Source organism: Bos grunniens, chromosome 15, assembly GCF_055505025.1.
Source record: "Bos grunniens cultivar Pamir isolate PY7600 chromosome 15, Bosgru_T2T1.0, whole genome shotgun sequence".
NCBI classification, from domain to species: domain Eukaryota; kingdom Metazoa; phylum Chordata; class Mammalia; order Artiodactyla; family Bovidae; genus Bos; species Bos grunniens.
The window spans coordinates 14,136,353-14,157,059 of record NC_141179.1 but is presented as its reverse complement, the minus strand read 5'-3'; positions in this window follow the sequence as shown (position 1 = coordinate 14,157,059).

The following is a 20,707-nucleotide window of genomic DNA, read 5'->3' as shown; positions in this document are numbered from 1 at the left end:
ATAAAGTAGGAGTTGTTTTATGAGCAAAGATGTCCAAATAACTTAAACATAACCTTATTTCTGTGGAAAATTGTGAACCCTGCCTTGATTCCTCATTCTATCCTCCACTACACATGCTTTATAGTGAAAGTGAAGAAAACTAAATATTAGTGCAGAAGATGCACAAAATAAAACAAAGGGGTTGGATGCTCTTAGACTGAATACTGCACACTGAACATGTAACTACATCAGATCCAAGGAGAATGATTTGGAGACCAGAGATGTCTGTTAAGGACCCTGGTGCCTTTTCATCCACCTGCTACAACCTCTCCAAGAGGAGGTTATTGCAGGGTCTCTGACATTCAGAATGTGTTTTGAAACCCTTTACTGGGATGTGAAATGACCTTTTTGCCCCTTAAATAGACTAAGGATCTCATCCTTTATTATCTCATTGTTTATAATATAATGCTGAAAATAAAAGCTTGAGCACAAATAAAGGTATAGATTCAATGAAATCTAATTGAGTGAACTTAGAATGCAAATACATAAACCTTAAAGAAAAATTCAAAGTAATGCACCACTGCTGGGGAGCAATTCATTTGGAGTGCTAATCATGCACATTCAAAGGTTGCTCTCAGCTGTTAATATCCTTCATTTGTTAGCTCGGCTCAGTGTTTACTACACTTGTATAATGAACAGACCTCCCTTAAACAAAAAGTGTGAAAATTCTTTGGCATTGTCTTTCTTTGGGACTGGAATGAAAACTGACCTTTTCCAGTCTTGTGGCCACCGCTGTGTTTTCCAAATTTGCTGGCATATTGTGTGCAGCAGTTTCACAGCTTCATCTTCTAGGATTTGAAATAGGTCAACTGGAATTCCATCATCACCATGAACTTTGTTTGTAGTGATGCTTCCTAAGGCCCACTTGACTTTGGACTCCAGGATGTCTGGCTCTAGGTGAGTTATCACACCATTGTGGTTATCTGGGTCATGAAGTTCTTTTTTGTATAGTTCTGTGTATTCTTGCAAGCTCTTTGTAGTATATTCGGTTTCTTTTAGGTCCATAAAATTTCTGTCCTTTATTGTACCCATCTTTGCATGAAATGTTCCTTTGGTATCTCTAATTTTCCTGAAGAGATCTCTAGACTTTCCCATTCTATTCCTCTGTTTCTTTGCAGTGATCACTGAGGAAGGCTTTCTTATCTCTCCATGCTTTTCTTTGGAATTCTGCATTCAAATGGATATATCTTTTCTTTTCTCCTTTGCCTTTCCCTTCTCTTCTTTTCTCAGGTAATTTCTAAGGACTCCTCAGACAAAAAGACAGTTTTGCATTTTTGCATTTCTTTTTCTTGGGGATGGTCTTGATCCTCCTGTACAATGTCACAAACCTCTGTTCATAGTTCTTCAGGCTCTCTGTCTATCAGATCTAATCCCTTGAATCTATTTCTCACTTCCACTGTATAATTGTAAGGGATTAGACTTAGGTCATGCCTGAATGGTCTAGTGGTTTTCCCTACTTCCTTCAATTTTAGTCAGAATTTTGCAATAAGGAGTTCATGATCTGAGTCATCTTCCAGTCTTGTTTTTGATGACTGTATAGAGCGTCTCCATCTTTGGCTGCAAAGAATATAATCAATCTGATTTCTATATTGACCATTTGGTGAGGTCCATGTATAGCGTCTGGTCTTATATTGTTAGAAGAGGGTATGTCCTTTGACCAATGTGTTCCCTCGGCAAAATTCTGTTAGCTTTTGCCCTGCTTCATTTTGTACTCCAAGGCCAAATTTGCCTGTTGCTCCAGGTATATCTTGACTTTCTACTTTTGCATTACAGTCCCCTGTGATGAAAAGGACATCTGTTTTTTAGCTGTTAGTGCTAGAAGGTCTTGTAAGTCTTCATAGAACTGTTCAACTTCAGCTTCTTCAGCAGTACTGATCGGGGCATAGACTTGGATTACTGTGATATTTAATGGTTTGTCTTGTAAACGAACAGAGATCATTTTGTCATTTTTGAGATTGCATCCAAGTACTGCATTTTGGACTCTTTTGTTGACCATGATGGCTACTCCATTTCTTCTGAGGGATTCCTGCCCACAGTAGTAGATATAATGGTCATCTGAGTTAAATTCACCCATTCCAGTCCATCTTAGTTCACTGATTCCTAGAATGTCAACGTTCACTCTTGCCATCTCCTGTTTGACCACTTCCAATTTGCCTTGATTCATGGACCTAACATTCCAGGTTCCTATGCAATACTGTTTGCTACAGCATCAAACTTTACTTCCATCACCAGTACATCCACAAATGGGCAGTGTTTTTGTTTTGGCTCTGTCTCTTCATTCTATCCGTAGTTATTTCTCCACTCTTCCCCAGTAGCATATTGGGCACCTTCTGACCTGGGGAGTTCATCTTTCAGTGTCTTATCTTTTTGCCTTTTCATACTGTCATGGGGTTCTCAAGGTGAGAATACTGAAGTGGTTTGCCACGCCCTTCTCTAGTGGACCATGCTTTGTCAGAACTCTCAACCATGACCCATCCATCTTGGGTGGCCCTACACAGCAAGGCTCATTATTTCATTGAGTTAGACAAGGTTGTGTTCCATGTGATCTGTTTAATTAGTTTCTGTGATTGTGATTTTCATTCTGTCTGTCCTCTGACGGATTAGGATAAGGTTGTCCATGAACCCTGAACTTCCAGATGTTCAAGCTGGATTTAGAAAAGAAAGAGGAAACAGAGATCAAATTGCCAACATCTATTGGATCATCAAAAAAGCAAGACTGTTCCAGAAAAACATCTACTTCTGCTTTATTGACTATGCCAAAGCCTTTAACTGTGTGGATCACCACAAACTGTGGAAAATTCTTAAAGCAATGGGAATACCAGACCACCTGATGTGCCTCTTGAGAAATCTGTGTGCAGATCAAGAAGCAAGTTAGAACTGACATGGAACAACAGACTGGTTCCAAATTGGGAAAGGAGCACATCAAGGCTGTATATTGTCACCCTGTTTATTTAACTTCTACACAGAATATATCATGCAAAATGCTGGGCTGGATGAAGCACAAGCTGGAATCAAGATTTCTGGGAGAAATATCAATAACCTCAGATGTGCAGATGACACCACCCTTATGGCAGAAAGTGAAGAAGAACTAAAGAACTCCTTGATGAAAGTCAAAGAGGAGAGTGAAAATGTTAGCTTAAAAAACTCAACATTCAGAAAACTAAGATCACGGCATCTGGTTCCATCACTTCATGGCAAATAGATAGGGAAACAATGGAAACAGTGAGAGTCTGTATTTTGGGGGGGCTCCAAAATCACTTCAGATGGTGACTGCAGCCATGAAATTAAAAGATATTTGCTCATTAGAGAAAAAGCTATGACCAACCTAGACAGCATATTAAAAAGCAGGGACGTTGCTTTGTGAAAAAGGTCCATCTAATCAAAGCTATGGTTTTTCCAGTAGTCATGGGTGGATGTGAGAGTTGAACTATAAAGAAAGCTGAGCACTGAAGAATTGATTCTTTAAACTGTGGTGTTGGAGAAGACTCTTGAGAGTCCCTCGGACTGCAAGGAGATCCAACCAATCCATCCTAAAGGAAATCAGTCCTGAATATTCATTTGGAGGACTGATGCTGAAGCTGAAACTCTAGTACTTTTGCCACCTGATGTGAAGATGGACTTACTGGAAAAAACCCTGATGCTGAGAAAGATTGAAGGCAGGAGAAGAAGGGACAACAGAAGATGAGATGGATGGATGGCATCACCAACTTAATGGACATGAGTCTGAGCAAGCTCTGGGAGTTTGTGACGGACAGGGAAGCCTGGCGTGCTGCAGTCCATGGGGTTGTAGAGTCGAAGATGACTGTGTGACTGAACTGAAGTAAATTTTTGAGTACCCTCGATGTTGACAGATAATGTTTATTTTGATATTTTTAAATTATGTATAAACCAAACTATCAATAAACTTATATCCAGGGCTCATATTTAACTTTGAAAACTGAAATTATTGCAAATTAAATAAAATATAAATATTAAACTAAAAAAATCAAGAAATTTTAATTTATTGGACTAAGTTGATTTTCAAATATATTTAGCAAAGTGAAATATTCAAAGAAAGTCCTTCTGAAATCCACGTTATTATCATCTTCCAGTGCTTCATGGTTTACTAACCATGCAATATTTTTATAGACCTCTCAGTGTCATTTGTTCTTCATTTGTCATGAATATATTTTTTACACATTCATTTGCTTCAGTTATTTTTTTTCCATTAGATTGCAATACTTACAGTAACACTGTATAAGGCCAAATATACCTTAGTATAGAAACCAAAACTATTTGTGTACTTGGTAATTAAAGTGTCACTTAAATAATACAGATCAACACTCTCCAATGAACTTTCTACAGCAATAGAAATGTCCTGTATCTGCAGTCTGTAACATGGTAGCTACTAGCCACAAATGGCTAGTGAGAATTTAAAATATGACTAGTGTGACTGAGTTGTAGGAGGAAATGGCATCCCACTCCAATATCCTTGCTTGGAAAATCCCATTGTCAGAGGAATCTGGCAGGCTATATAGTTCATGGGGTTGCAAAGAGTCAGATATGACTAAGCCAAAGAGCACACACATTGTCACCGAGGAACTGAATTTTATTTTTATTTCCAGTAAGGTGTAATAGTCATGTAACATAATGTTAGTTTAAGGTATACAAAGTGATGACTTGATATATGCATATATTATGAAATGATAGCCACAATAAAGTTACCATCTCGCAAAATTACTATTTCTTTTTTGTAAGGAGGATATTTGATGTTTTGGCAACTTTCAAGTATACTTTATACTATGTTAATTATATATGTACTATGCTATACAGGCTTCCCTGGTGGCTCAGACGGTAAAGAATCTGCCTGCAGTTCAGGAGACCCAGGTTTAATTCTTGGGTTGGGAAGATCCCCTGGAGAAGGGTATGGCTACCCACTCCAGTCTTCTTGCCTGGGAAATCCCATGGAGAGAGGAGTCTGGTAGGCTACAGTCCAAGGGGTCACAAAGAGTTGGACACAGCAGAGTGACTAATACACACACACACACACATACACACACACACCATGCTGTACAGTAAAGCATATTAAAGTCTATTTGTTTTTGGTAGTAGGGAATATCTTTTTCAGGCTTTCCCTGCCCCCAATCCTCAATTTATCCCTAAGCAATATGGTGTCTCAAAGTCCATGATTACCTTCCAAGTCAGGCCACTTTAGTCACGCTATATTTAGAGAGATGGTGGGATTTCAGATGGCGACTTAAGGCTGATTCCTGCCTAGGTGTACTACAGGGAATACTTCATTGAGGACTTAATATACATAAGATAAAGTGGAGGTTATACAGTCAGTTCAGTTCAGTTCAGTCGCTCAGTTGTATCCGACTCTTTGAGACCCCATGAATTGCAGCATGCCAGGCTTCCCTGTGCATCAGCAACTCCCGGAGTTCACTCAAACTCACGTCCATCGAGTCAGTGATGCTATCCAGCCATCTCATCCTCTGTCATCCCCTTCTCCTCCTTCTCCCAATTCCTCCCAGCATCAGAGTCTTTTCCAATGAGTCAACTCTTCGAATGAGGTGGCTAAAGTACTGGAGTTTCAGCTTCAGCATCATTCTTTCCAAAGAAATCCCAGGGCTGATCTCCTTCAGAATGGTCTGGTTGGATCTCCTTGCAGTCCAAGGGACTCTCAAGAGTCTTCTCCAACACCACGGTTCAAAGGCATCAATTCTTTGGCGCTCAGCTTTCTTCACAGTCCAACTCTCAAATCCATATATGACCACTGGAAAAACCATAGCCTTGACTAGATGGACCTTTGTTGGCAAAGTAATGTCTCTGCTTTTCAATATGCTATCTAGGTTGGTAATAATTTTTCTTCCAAAAAGTAAGCGTCTTTTAATTTAATGTCTGCAATCACCATCTGCAGTGATTTTGGAGCCCCCCAAAATAAAGTCTGACACTGTTTCCACTGTTTCCCCATCTATTTCCCGTGAAGTGATGGGACCAGATGCCATGACCTTCGTTTTCTGAATGTTGAGCTTTAAGCCAGTAGTACGCAAGTAATACCTTCTAAAAAAGATTTACAATTTAGTATGGAGATAAGTTGTAAATGTGATATTTTGTAGTTCAAGATTCTAAAAATCCTATACCTGATCTGAATGTGTGATAAGATGGTTGAATTTCAGAAGAGCGAGAAATTTGGATGATCTGGAAATGCCACGAAACCTTCTTAGACTCATGTCTTATACCCTCAGACTTATCTTAAATATTACTTAATCTTATCTACAGGGTTTATGCCCTTTTAAATTTGTTTTTAAGGTGATTTACACAGGATTAGACATTTACAAATATCCAGTAAATTGTGATAAGATGTGAATAAATAGTATTCAGGGAATTTTTTTTTAAGAAGTAAAAGAATTAAGAGAAATATCAAGAACTAAAAGTCTATGATAAAATAAGAATACGAAAGAAAGCTGAGCATTTCTACAAATATATGCACTGTAAACATGCTTTCAGGTAGAGGAGAAATATTTTGTTCTTATCTGTTAGTATCAAAAAGGTAATGTATATATAGAAATCAAACATATCTGGAGGAAAAAAAGGGAATAACTATAAAGACAAAAGAAAAAAAGAAAAAAGTGCTCTCATTGTAAATTAATGGTCTGTAAATCAATAGTCTGAATGCTCACACTGAGAAAAGAATGATATTTCCTATTGAAATATGATTTTTTATATTGTTAGACCCAGTGTTTAGTACAAAGCTCTATAAAATATTGAAGAGAGCAGGACTAAGGAAGTTGCCAAATCTATTATCCATTCTGATCATAAGTGTGTGGTGTGTCCTTGACCATAGCCCCAAACGATGACCTGTGGGAAGGTGAGCTACTTGCTCTCTTTAGCAGTGCCTGGATCCCCCTGATTCTCTTGAGAGATCCAACATCCTGAATGTACTCAAATACTTACTGACCAGATCATGTTTTGGGGGTCATAAAATCTCTTGGAATAAATGAAAAAGTATGATAAAAGACCTTGAAAATAAACCTAAACACATTTTGCCTATTGAAGAAAATGAAGTGAGAACTGAGTACTTTCTGTTGCTGCAAACTTTAATATGTTCGAATCTCCAAATAATACAACAGAAGAGAGACTTTAAATAACAGCAGCAATGCTAAAAGGTAATGCATGCATTCCACTGCAAGCCCTCTGAGCAGGAAGTCAGCCTAATTCTCTGCTTTGAATATCATCACACCTTGACAATTCAAGAATTATGAGAAGTAAACACCTACATTGAGGTGAGATATGCAAGAGACTGATTGGAAGAAATGCAGGTGAAAGATACGAGAAAAGATATCAAGAGTAAGCAAGGAGAACCTTCAGACTGAAATATGGACCTGACACCTGTAAAAGAATAGAGGGAAGGAAGGGTTGGATAAGAAGACACTCAGACTGAAGCTTAGTTCTGAGAAAGGTCCATTCAAGCTTAAGAGAAGCTCCTGAGTCAGAATTTCATCCTGCATTAGACATCAGTGTTCTGTTCCAGCCCTCACTGTGTTCAGGCTTTCCCTGGGAGCAATCCTGAGGAAGCATGGCCTGGTGTGAATGGTGTGATAGATCTACAGGTATAGCAGTTGAAAGCTGTTGGTCAACATTACTCCTTGAAGGAGATCTGAGTAGGACACCTCCATGGATGATGTGGGCACATGGCACTTGGCTCAGCACAAAATTTTCTTTGAATTCTCTGCTCTGAACTAGGAACTGAAATTTTCCTCAGTAGGAGCTTGAGAAGATTGATCTCTACCATGATTGTGTTAACTCCTCCTATCCCAAACAGGTTCCTCTAATTGACTCCTACTCATTGCACATTCTTATTCTGAACTTTATGTATGAGTACTAGAGACAGATTCTTGAGGAAGATTTTAATATAGGTAAACTTTTTTTGCAGAGACATTGCTTTGCCAATGAAGAGCCATACAGTCAGAGCTATGGTTTTCCAATAGTCATGTCTGGATATGCGAGTTGGACCATAAAGAAGGCTGAGCACTGAAGAATTGATGCTTTTGAACTGTGGTGATGGAGAAGACTCTTGAGAGTCCCTTGAATTGCAAAGAGATCAAAACAGTCAATCTTAAAGGAAATCAACCCTAAATATTCATTGGATGGACTGATGCTGAAGCTGAACCTCCAATATTTTGGCCACCTGAAGAAAAGATACAACTCACTGGAAAAGACTCTGATGTTGGGGAAGATTGAGGGCAGGAGGAGAAGGGAGGGACAGAGGATGAGATAGTTGGATGGCATCACAGAGTTAATGGACATGAGTTTGAACAAACTCCAGGAGTCAGTGAAGGACAGGGAAGCCTGGCATGCTGCAGTCCATGGTGTCTCAAAGAGTTGGATATGACTGAGCGATTGAACAACAACAAACATTTTTTAAAACATAAATATCTTTAAAGTGCTAGTAAGGTCTTTCTGTAGGCAATATAATAAGGTTTGGTAGTTGAAGAACTCAAGGGATGGCCTTCTGAAATGATCTCACCTGTAAGTATATACTACAGCAAGAATCCATAGTACCAATGGGTTATAAAGCCAAAGGCAGTTGCCAAGATTTTGACCACAGGGTTACAAATTCAGGCTTGCAATGTTCAGCTGGGAAAAAGATATTTATCCATTGCTCCTCTACTGTGTGTTTATTGTCCTGAGGGACTTAGCACATGTAGCAACCTATCATTGATTTTGGACAACCAGAGTGGTTGAAAGAAGCTGTTTGGATTATTATGGAGAAAACTGTTGGCAGGTGTGTATCCTGAATAAATGAACAAGTTGATAATTACACACCTGGAACTCAAACAGCAGGAATGTAGATGGTGACTTACTGGAATGGAAGCTGATCAATACAGTGGTTTTGGATGAGTCCATGGATGGTTTCTACTGTCTTGTTTTGAATTAATTGGCAGAAGGAATGTGGCTTACAAACCATGGTACTACTCTGAATTATATCACTAATCTCTTCCAACTCTGCATGGATGTGTGTCTGAGTTATATTTTCTATCTACGTTGCTTTTTATATGGCATTTACTGTTTGTCACAAGAGAATGCAGCAATGATCATACAATTCTCAGAGTAACAGTTTTAGAAAGAATTTAGTAGAATAAAAGGGTTTGGATACAATGTTCTTCTTTATTCCAAAGGCATTCATTCATTAACTGCTGTTGAGGAATTAATATGTGCCAGAATACATGGAAGATGAAAAATCTTCCATAAATAAATAAGATGTGTCTATACCTTTGAGAAACACAACTTGGAGACAATTTTTGCAGACAACAACCAACCAGGGTGAAAAGTGTTGGTTTCTGCAGTGAATTCTGACTGATACAGAATCCAAGATGATCATATCTCATTACTGTTTGAAATTCTTGTCTGCATAGTTCTTAGAAAAATTTATCTGTCTAGAAATGTTAGCTAATATTTATTGAGTGCATACCATTTAAAGGATACTATTCTAAGTGTATATAAAATAATTCAATTTTACATCACAAAATCCTGATGTAGGTACTTTACAGATGAAGAAAATGAGGCATAGAAAGATTAACTATCTTTCCTAACATAAAACAGTTAGGAAGTTTTAATAGATAGGATACATTCTAAGCAGTTTAGCTTCCAAGCTGTAATTGAACCCATTATTCTATGCCGCAAAATGGTCACAGCTCTTGTCAAGAATTAGAATTAGAAACATCTCTACCCTGTTATCCATTACATATTCCTTTAGATATACAAGCTTCCTATCAAGTTGTTTCTCATATTAGTGCTTTTACACAAACTGTCCCTTCCCTCAACTTTAATTCAATAATGATTTACTTAGCTCTTGTTTTTATGCCATGACAATTCAAGATACTGGGTGTTATTACACCTATTAAAATGACAAATGCTGTCTTTGCCTTTATGTTGGTTGCAGACTACAGGGACTTGAAAGCAAATAAAGAGAGGTTATAGTGTAGAATGGTAGGTGAAAGTAAATAAAGAATAAATTACAATTGTAGTGTTATCATGAGAACTGAAAAATGTCCAGGAAGCACACATGGGGAGCACAACTTGAGCTTGAAGGATTAGAAGAAGCTGAAAATCTACACAGATAGCTGCATGCCTGGCATTTTCCACACCTTCCCTATGTGGCTACTTCCTAGGCATCGATCAAAGCTTAATTTCTTTCTTGAGAATCCAACCTTTCCCCCAATCTGATTAAGATGCCTTTTATTAAGTCCCCTTAGCAATTTGAACAGAAAGCACTTTATTATCTTGCACTCTTACTGTTTGTTATTGCTTTTTTTTTTTTTTTTCCTCCTAGAAAACTGAATGCTTCTCGAGGGCCATAATTATTACTTGCTTATTTTTGTGTCCACTTAATCTACTACAGTGCTTGCTTAGCATACGCCTTCTATAAATGTTTGTTAATGAATGAGGAAATAGCTGAGGATGAAGCAAGAAATAAAAAAGTCATCAATTCAGGATGGGTCTTTTATATACCCTGCTAATGATTAAATTTTTTCCCAGATGATCAGAGATCCTTAGAGTTGGCAATCAAAATGATTGTATTTCATTTATATTTTGCAAGGATTTGCATCCTTGATTCAAACTGGTTTGTTAGGTTGCTTAAAACATTACAATGATGAGGTTAAAGCAATAAGTTTCATCTTTGTAAGGACCAGTTGCTTCATTTATGTCTGTAACTAGAGATTACGCTATACAGCTTGGCCAACTGACCTGCAGATTTATGATTTTGGCTACAAACAAAAGCAAATGAAAAAGCATGTGTGGATCATTGAAAATCAATTTCCCTTCATGGAACAACAGCTATTATGTATATAATCTAGCTGGAGAAGGCAATGGCACCCCACTCCAGTACTCTTGCCTGGGGAATCCCATGGACAGAGGAGCCTGGTAGGCTACAGTCCATGGGGTCGCAAAGAGTAGGCCACGACTGAGCGTCTTCACTTTCACTTTTCAGTTTCATGCATTGGAGAAGGAAATGGCAACCCACTCCAGTGTTCTTGCCTGGAGAATCCCAGGGACAGGAGCCTGGTGAGCTGCCGTCTATGGGGTTGCACAGGGTCGGACACGACTGATGTGACTTAGCAGCAGCAGCATATTACCTAGCAATGGCAAGCTGATAACTTCATCTTTACCTCTTCAGCATATTATATGCATAAGTCCAAGTATAATATTATTTCTCTATTATACTACATTTGAAAATAAAGTGACAGATAAGCCTCCAGGGTTAACATAATGCATATCAAATATAATCATAGACTTAGAAAAGTTACTTGAATTAATTAATGTATAATAGCCTCTGAATTGTCAGGAGAATTTTATGATTTATATGTGTTTTGATAAAAAGACTTTCCTTGATTGTCCCCACTTACATTATTAGTTATATTGTGTTACAAAAGTCTTATTTATTATTCGATTCTTACTTGAGTAATTTATAGATCATACCATTTTATTTTGTAAGCTCAGGCTAGGGCCATAAAACTGTTTTCTTCTGAAAACGATTGATCTTGAGGTACTTATAGATATTTAGATAAATTACACTCTGGACTATGTTTGTAGCAGATAAAGTATTAAAATCAGAAAATTTGGATACCTTCAATTTTAAAGTTGGCAGGAATAACAAAGTTACTTAGGGTTGTGCATATGTGCTAAATCGCTTCAGTCCTGTCCAGATCTTTGCCACCCTATGGACTGTAGTGACTTGTAGCGACCCCATGGACTGCAGCTTACCAAGCTCCTCCATCCATGGGATTTTCCAGGCAAAAGTACTGGAGTGGGGTGCCATTGCCTTCTCTGAAGGAAGCCCTTACTTAGGGCTATTCCTTGGGAAAAAAAAAAGTGGCTATGATTAAAATGACCTTTATGGGTGCTTTGTAGAAAAATGTCAGTAAAATTAGGACAAAAAGCTGAAGACTATGCATCTGGAAAATGTTAAAATATCATGGGTGTTATTTTAGGAGGAATTTCTGGGGAACTAGATTCTCCCCAGAAATATTGTACTTTAGATTTTTAAAAAAAGAGTGAGCTTGCCTGTCAAATGCAGCTTAATCGTTTATCGGGCATTCTTAGTTCATTAGGTTATAGTGCTCCTGAGGCTATTTTTGGTGAAACATATAAGGTGTATAAAGATAAATTTATCCTTGTGCTGTATGTCTGATAAGGAGGTTGAAAAGATTCAATCAGAGATGTGACATGTGGTGATAGACATAGATGGAGCATTGATTTTCACTCCGTGCACAAAACACAGTTGAGCCTCAGGATCCTGTTGAAAAGGTGCTTTAAATTGTCCACTAAGTAGATATGACTCATGGTTGCAGATATTTGAGCATACTTATCCAAAAATAAACATCATTCAGAATTTAAAGTTATTTTAATATTGATGGAGGATGAAAGAGGAAAATAAAACCCAGCTAGTTTTTACTGAGGTTCACTGTCTTTGTTCACTGTTTTAGTGCTTCAGAGGATAACAGCATGTGAAGAGCTTCCAGTCCTCCTGAAACTTATACTTATTCAAGAAGAGCTATTAATAGGCCATAAATGATTCACACACACACTTAATGCTCATCTGCCTTTGTCCCCTCGTTTGCCAGATGCAACACACATTTTCTTCAATTAGGAGAAAAATGAAAGAAAAAAATCTGCCTCATGAGATATAATCAGCCTGAGAGTAAAAGATTCTTAAACTTGTAAAAATAATGGAACCTTTTACTTTTTCTCTTAAATGGTATATTAATGATGAACTTCAAAGTAAAAGGGGAGAAAGAAGAGTGAAACTGGTAGAAATAGAGAAAAAGTAGAGGGTCAAGGGTCCCAGTAGTCCAGCCTCAAGGGATGTGTTCTAAACATTTTCAGGGGACACTCAGGACTTGTTATCTGGAGACCCTTGTCTTAGATCGTTGCTACGAAAAAAAATTTTTTAACTAACATATGAGGCGATTCAGTACCAGATGTTTAAAAGCACCGAGGGAGAGGGGTGTTATGTTTGTTGCAGGGTGGTAGTGTTTTTTAGTGTGCTTTGGGGAAAAATTCAGTGATGAAGGTGTCTGATTGGTAGAAAATCGCCAATAACAGGGAGGAGAAAACTTGCCGAATTATGAGTGTCCAGTGAAATGAAACCACGCAGTGTCTAATCTGGCCTGTGTGTGCCATTGATCCACACTGTCTATACTCCCTCAGACATGGGGCCTATAAAGTAATAAGCAATAGTGATGTATTTGTCCCCATAAGAGGTTTTTTTTTTTTTAAGTGGGAACACACTAAATTGTCAACCATGTGAAGTGAAAAAAGTTTGGCATGGGGGTCATTAAATTAAATCCTTTGCAATTATTATTTACTGTTTCCTTTAAAAATTAATGTTTGACAACCAAAAATCCATTTAAACATTGGCATTTTAGGTAAATTATAAAGAAGTAAAATATCATGACAGCATTCATTTACTCTGAATAATTTTGCTATAGCTCTTAAAATTTGCTTTTATTTATAGAGATACTCTTTTTCTTAGTTTCTTTCAAGTTAAATATCCTTATAGCACTGCATTTGGTACTTTCTGTTGTTTAATAGAAGATTGTTGTTTTCACATACCCAACATTATTAGATGATTCAATGCAATGAAGGGAAGACCTTCAGATTTTCACTGTTAGATGCTTTAAAAGATCATAAAATTATAATGATAAAGTTAATCATGTCACTTTAAAAAGTATGTCTGTGCATTTTTATGAGAAAAAAATTAGCTTATGGACATTGTTTCTATTTTTAAAATATTAATGTGCTCTGACATTGAAAAATGAAATGAGATTAAATAACTGTTGTGTCTGGGGTAACAGTATTCCAGACGTTAAAGCTGAGCTGGGAAGATGATGACTGAGAGATAAGTTCACCTACAGCAGCAAGAAAGGTTTCTCATATTTCAGAGATATTTCTATCCCTAAAAACCTCCCCTCAATAATACAGTAAAGCTTGAACTAATGGGATACCTTAGATTTGCTATAATTAAACAAATCAGCTGAGTGCAGGACTAAATTTCCAGCTCTTTGCAGAAATCTCCCCTTTGTAATTCAAAGGACATATAATCCTTTCCATGAACTTGACAAGGTGTATATACTACCATTTCTTTTTTCTCCTTTGTCACCCCTCACTCCCTCCAGTCCACCAGGAACCCTTGCATTCTAACCACTCTGGAAGCCAAGATTATGAGTCCCTAGGCTGAGACTCTTATTCTATGGATAATTTCTTTTGGCCTCCCTGTCGCTGCCGAAGAAGTAGGAGAGGAATGTGTTGCTAGAGCAGTGAAATCCTCTTCTCTTTCAGCAATAATATCTGCAGGGAGAGGGAGACAGCTCAGGGCTGACTGGTTCCCAGTGCCAGGAGGTGGGAGCCCTACAATTGGCAGAGTCTCTGGGATGAATCTACACCACTGTGAATTCTGACAGAATGTATTTTAGTTGGAATCTGTATCCTTCCTCTATCCTTTTGATATTAATAGTTAATATGATTCATGAATTAAAGAGAATATTTCTTGAATTTTTTTTACTTATTAATGCATTCATTTGATACCTTTCAAATGATCAAATATACTTTAGCTAATTTATTCTACCTCCTTGAGAAGATGTTCTGCGCTAAGTATGTGAGATTTAGTGACATTCCAGCTCATGGTCTCTAGGAATTTGGCTTTCATCACTTAATACACTGTTCACAACACACTCAGACCCACTTTAGGGCATACTAGCCTCTCTTAATAATTACTTGTTGACTGACTGACCTGCCAAATAGGCAGTCTATAAATAGACATATATAGGTTAGCCCAAATAGACGCTCAAACAACCATAGAGAAGGAGTAACCTGAAACCCTGGAACCCTGATGGCTCTCTGTAGGGTTACTGCTGCCCTGTCATAGTTACAGCTTCTTTGCTTTCTCAACCATGAAGCCATCTTAATTTGGTCCACGATAAAATAGCTGCCTCTTCACACAGTCACTCTGTTTTTCATTGTCCTTTATTCCAAGTCATAAATCTATTGGGTCTATGTGTAATAGTTAAATAAAATCATCCATTTATAGTTAGCTTAGTTAGTTAACTTCATAGTTAGGGTCCAGAGTTAGCTTCATTAGTTGCTGGCTACTTTATCAGCTTACTGGACTTGTCGGTTCACTCTGAAAACAAAATTGGCATTAATGAAGCTAAAGTAAAGCAATTAAAAACAAAAAGCAAGAATATAGAAAGGCATGGGTAAATGAAGACAACACTCATAATATACTGTTATTAAAGTATTCCCCCAATCATAAGTTTTTCCGATTATCTCTGTGCATGTTCTGAAAGTAACATGCAGCCAAATTTCTTAGTAGAATATTAATTTCAGTTCTTCAGCAAATCCTACTGCACAATGCTTTAAATTAAAAGTATCAAAATTTTATACCATATTTTGTGGACAAGTCAACCATATTTTTTGAATGCAAAAAACAATACATAATCATTTACCAATTGTTAAAAAAAACTGAAAAATAAATTTTGGATAAAGTTGTAGTCCATCATTAGAGCTCTCAATATGTCAGATGGGATTGTCAGTCACTTTTGACTATTAAGCATATTTATATCTATGCTAATATCCTTGTCTATGTCTATGTTTATGTCTATATCTTAAACAACCTCCAGGAAATACTAGGCTTGCAAACTTCTTAGGAACCAGTTTGACTATCTATACCCTGGCATTAAAAAGGAGACAATAAAATACAAAATGAATGTATGATGATAGAGTTAGGAAAATGCCATCAATTATTTCCCTGAGCAAGTTGACTTTGAACTTGTGTCAGGCAATTGAATAAGTATCGCAACAGTCCCTTATTCTATGTAAGTTTTAAGATTCCTTCATTTCCCCTCTCTGAGATGTCTCTCCTACTCTATTTTACTCCTGGTATTGAGGCCATCAGTTCTAGAGTCTTAGAAATGCCTTATCTCTTCTACCTGTGCTTACTTTTGTCATGTTGCACATACTGTTGATGCACCATGGCTGTATTTTTAATTTCTATATGATAATTTCTTAACAGTGCTGCTCTCTACCAAGGTAAGCATACTCCTGGAACCACACATCAAATACTGAAATATGTGATTACTGCATAAATCACTGAATCTCATTATCTCATTCCATGAAAAATACCCTATATCTTTGACCCCTATGTTAGTCAGATTCTGCTCAGAGACAAAGGAACTATGCAAAGTCTTTCAAGATGAAAGAGTGTAATTCAGGAAACTGGTTATGCAGGTGTTGAAAATCTGAAAGAGCTAATAAAGAAAGATTAGCACTTGCTGGAAGTTCCTGTGGCACTAGTGGGAAAGAACCCCCTGCCAATGCAGGAGATGTAAGAGACTTGGGATCGATTCCTGGCTCAGAAGATCCCCTGAAGGAGGCATTGCAACCTACTTCAGTACTCTTGCCTGGAAAATCCCATGGACAGAGGAGCTGGTGGGCTACAGTCCATAGGTTGGTAAAGAGTCAGACATGACTGAGGCGACTTAGCATGCATGCACTCTGTTATTCAAGTCTGGAAAAACAACAGGGAGGAGATCTTGTTAATCACAACTTAGAAGTGAGAAGGAGGGATCACTTCCTCAAAAACCCCAGTGGCCTAAAGAAATATCATCACTTCAGGAGCTAAGACTGTGGATGAGAAATCACAGTTTCAGAGACTGGGCCCATGGAGGGGGCGTCTGATATCCTAATGGGTGCCAGACAGTTGCTGCTGGGACACTTAAGGGAGTGTGTCAGTGACACACTTGGGGCCACTGAAGCCATGCCTTTCGGCTTGTTCTAGGAGTGCTGGCTTCCTGGATGGAGGGAATGTTCTAGGGGATTTCACTTGGCTCTTCCTACTGTCACATTCCATTTGTCCAGTTGCCAAATAAGTCTGTTGAATTCAATCATTTACTCACTGGAAAGACAATGCATAATGGTTTTGTAGAATTATTTTACTCATTGTGAGAGCTGGGCCAAAATGTTTTATCTCTTGACCTCATTAATTTTTCCCTTTGTTGGTGGGCCTCTAATGTTTTGGATACTTCCAAATTAGAATCAACTTAGGGCCAATGTTTAATAATCCCTGAAAGATTCCTTTTCCTGTGGAGACTCATCTGGAATAATAATTTTAGATCCCTTTAAGTCAAGCTTGGAGGAATATTTCAGTATAGTCTTGGGCAGCATCATTGGATTTTTCTTAAAGTGGATTCCATTAGATTGGGTAACTGAGCAAGAAGCTGTGAGTCTACATTATAGTGCCCATAAGAACTGGAGTTTGTTATCAAGATCAAGTAATACTTTAATAAGATTTTCACCAATTTTCTTTCCAGAGATAAGGTGATTAATTAGCCATTACCAAACATCTACAGACCAGTGTTCAAACCTTCTGATTGCAACTCTGGTTCTATTTCCTATTATGCTAATTTGCCTATCTTAAAAATTCTGAGATTCCACTATTTCCATTACTACCAGGAATCTGGTTATAACTACAGAATCTCCCACCATCATTCTAACTTACAGAGGACAAGTATCACAGAGCTTTGTAATTGATGCAATGCAAAATTCTCTTTATTAAGTCATTTCCCTATTCCTGGTTATGGAATGTCCTATTCTGTGGAAGACATAGTGAAGTGTGCATTTTCAGGTTATGTCATCTTTCTAAACCATTTATTTCTTTTATATTAACTCAGGGAGTGATGGCTCAACTTCATTAAAAGTAGCTCACTGATGAGTCTCTATTTCCATCAAACAATCAAATAAACTATTAGAGATACTCCCCAACTTCTTGGAGTCATACATTAAGTCTAGAATCCTTGGAAAGGTGAAATATATGTGCATATGGGGTATACTGGGTTTTCCAGGTGGCTCTGTGAGTAAAGAATCTGCCTGCAATGCAGGAGACATGGATTCAGTCCCTGGGTTGAAAGATCCCTTGGAGGAGGGCATAGCTACCTACTACAGCATTCTTGCCAGCAAAATCCCTTGGACAGAGGAGCCTGGTGGGCTAGAGTGCATAGGGTCGCAGAGTCAGACACAACTGAAGAGGCTGAGCATGCATGCATGCTCCTGGGGTATATACATATGTATGTGTCTGCTTGCTCATTTATGTATCACTCCTTGGGATCCCATGAACTATAGCCCACTGGATTCCTCTGTCCATGAAATTTCTTCCAGGCAAGAATACTGGAGCAGTTTGCCATTTCCTATTCCAGGGGATCCTCCCGACCCAGGGATCAAACTTACTTCTCTTGCATCTCCTGCATTGGCAGGCAGATTCTTTACCACTGCACCTTCTGGGAAGCCCATATACATATATATGTGTATAAAAATTGCATCAATAAAGCTGTTTCATAAATGCATATGTATAATTTTATTCTAAGGGTGTTAAACCAAAGAGGATGAAATACAACATTGGAGCAGATTGCTAAATATTTTCACTCATTGCAGCACTACTTGTCGAAAGGACTGTTTTGTTGCTGTGTATTTTTAAAGGCTTTCAAAGTTTAGGAGTATAAGCTGCATTTTTTTTTTTTTTTTTTTAGGTCAGGCTCAATAGTTATCTTCCTGGGGTATATTGATATCTGATTACAGTTATAGGATTGGAAGCAATGAATGAAGTTTTATGGTTTGGTCCTTGAGGAATTTCTTGGTAAGTTTATTAACCTCAGGTAAAGCCATTGCAATGTCTTCAAGCACTGGAAAACTAGTGTTTTTCATAGAGAAGAAGATCTATGTATACTGGCAAGGATACAGTAAATTTAATTTTAAATTAAATATTAAAATATCAGAGTAATCTTAGGATTCAAATTTCTTAACTTCATCCGGTGTGATGTTAACACATACTTGTCCTGTAGTTATAAGAAAGATTTTTTTTTTCATAGTTTGAGATTAAATTACTAAACTTAATCTTTTATTTTTTTGGAAGCTCTCCAGAACAGTAGAATATAGTTAGGCAGCCTCTCAGTTCTCCTGGGCATCATTCCTATTAAGTGCAGTAGCCACCTGGGCTCCCAAACTTTTGCTTTCAGTAGATAATTCATTCCAAGCAAAAGCATGATGTCATTGCGTATCACAAATTACTAGTGTCCCGATTTACTTTGATGAAGAGGTTTTCACTGCATTTAAGCTCAAAAAGTTAGCAATCTAATTCAAGAATCTCAGCTTGTTACTAAGTACAAGTTAGTTGGACACTAATGAGGGAAAGAGGAACCACATCACCTATTTCAGAGGAGAGGATTTAATAGAAGGAATTGACTACATAGATACTGGAAGCCTATGAAAACAAAAAGGAGATGAAATGAGGAAGTAAAGCTAATAAATTCTCTAAACATAGGCAAAAGAGAGGGGACAGGTGAGCTTATCCAAGGAAGGCCTGTCACTACAGTACCTGGAACTATGAGAGTGGAGGCCACAACTTCAGGAGCTGGGACCATGATGGAGGTGCTGTCATGTGGCAAATTTTGGATTTAAAGTTATTTCTCTCTCCTTTTTTCTAATATCTTCCCATTGGATTTTTTAGGCAAGAATACTGGAGTGGGTTGCCATTTCCTCCTCCAGAGGAAGGGGATCTTCCCAACCCAGGGATCGAACCTGCATTTCCAGTGTCTCCTGCATTGCAGGCAAATGGATTCTTTACCCAGTGAGCCATCTAGGAAGCCCAATATCCCCCCAGTGCATTCCAATCAGCAGAGGCTGACTGGAAGTCAGCTAGAAAGGATGTTTGGCAGATGCAGTTTATAGACTCTGGGCTCTAATATTTCAGAGCATAGTATAGTGTAGTAGAATTGACATAGAGCTAAGAGACAATAGGTTAATAGCCAGTCCAGACATTTGTGTTTTCTGTGTGTCAATTTCCTTATATTCAGCCAGTTTTGATTCAGTTCTTCAAAATTCAACTTACTCAAACATTCATTTCTACTTGATCCTGTTTCTTCTAGTCTGGAGTAAGTGGCCCTCCTTTTTGCTCCACTGACATTCGTATCAACAACTGTTGTATTTTTTACCCCAGTGATGTCACTCGCAAAATTTTGGCTTCTTCTTTCCATGACTTTATGCTTTGCTTGTCTAGAGGTCTAAGTTTCAAAGAAAGGATACTTCTACTAGGAAACACAACAATGACATCATTTGTCTGAAGGTTAAGACTGCCACCTGGTCACTTTGGTCTCCTTATGCCTCTGAATAAATAGGCAGAGAAAGGAATTACCTTGCTGGCTGTGATGACCAATACTGACTACCACGGGGAATTGGTTACTAATCTTCACTGAAATTAAAACAAAGAGTACATTTAGAATACAAAAGATCCCTTAGGAAATCTCTAAGGATTACCATGTTTTGTTATTAAGATTAATAGAAAAATACAACAACCCAACCCAAGAAGGATACTAGTGGCTCAGATCCTTTAGGAATAAAGGTTTTGATCACCCATCAGGTAAAGAACTATGACCAGCTGAGGTGCTTGATGAAGGTGAAGGGAAACCAGTTTGGGTAGTAGAACATGGAGATTATAGATACCAGCTACAACCAGTGGCCAAGTACAGAAATGAAGTAATTGTCATGAATATTTCTTTCTTACTTTGTTATGAATACATTTGTATGTGTGTATATAACATCTCACATGCTAGCAAAGTAATGCTCAAAATTCTCC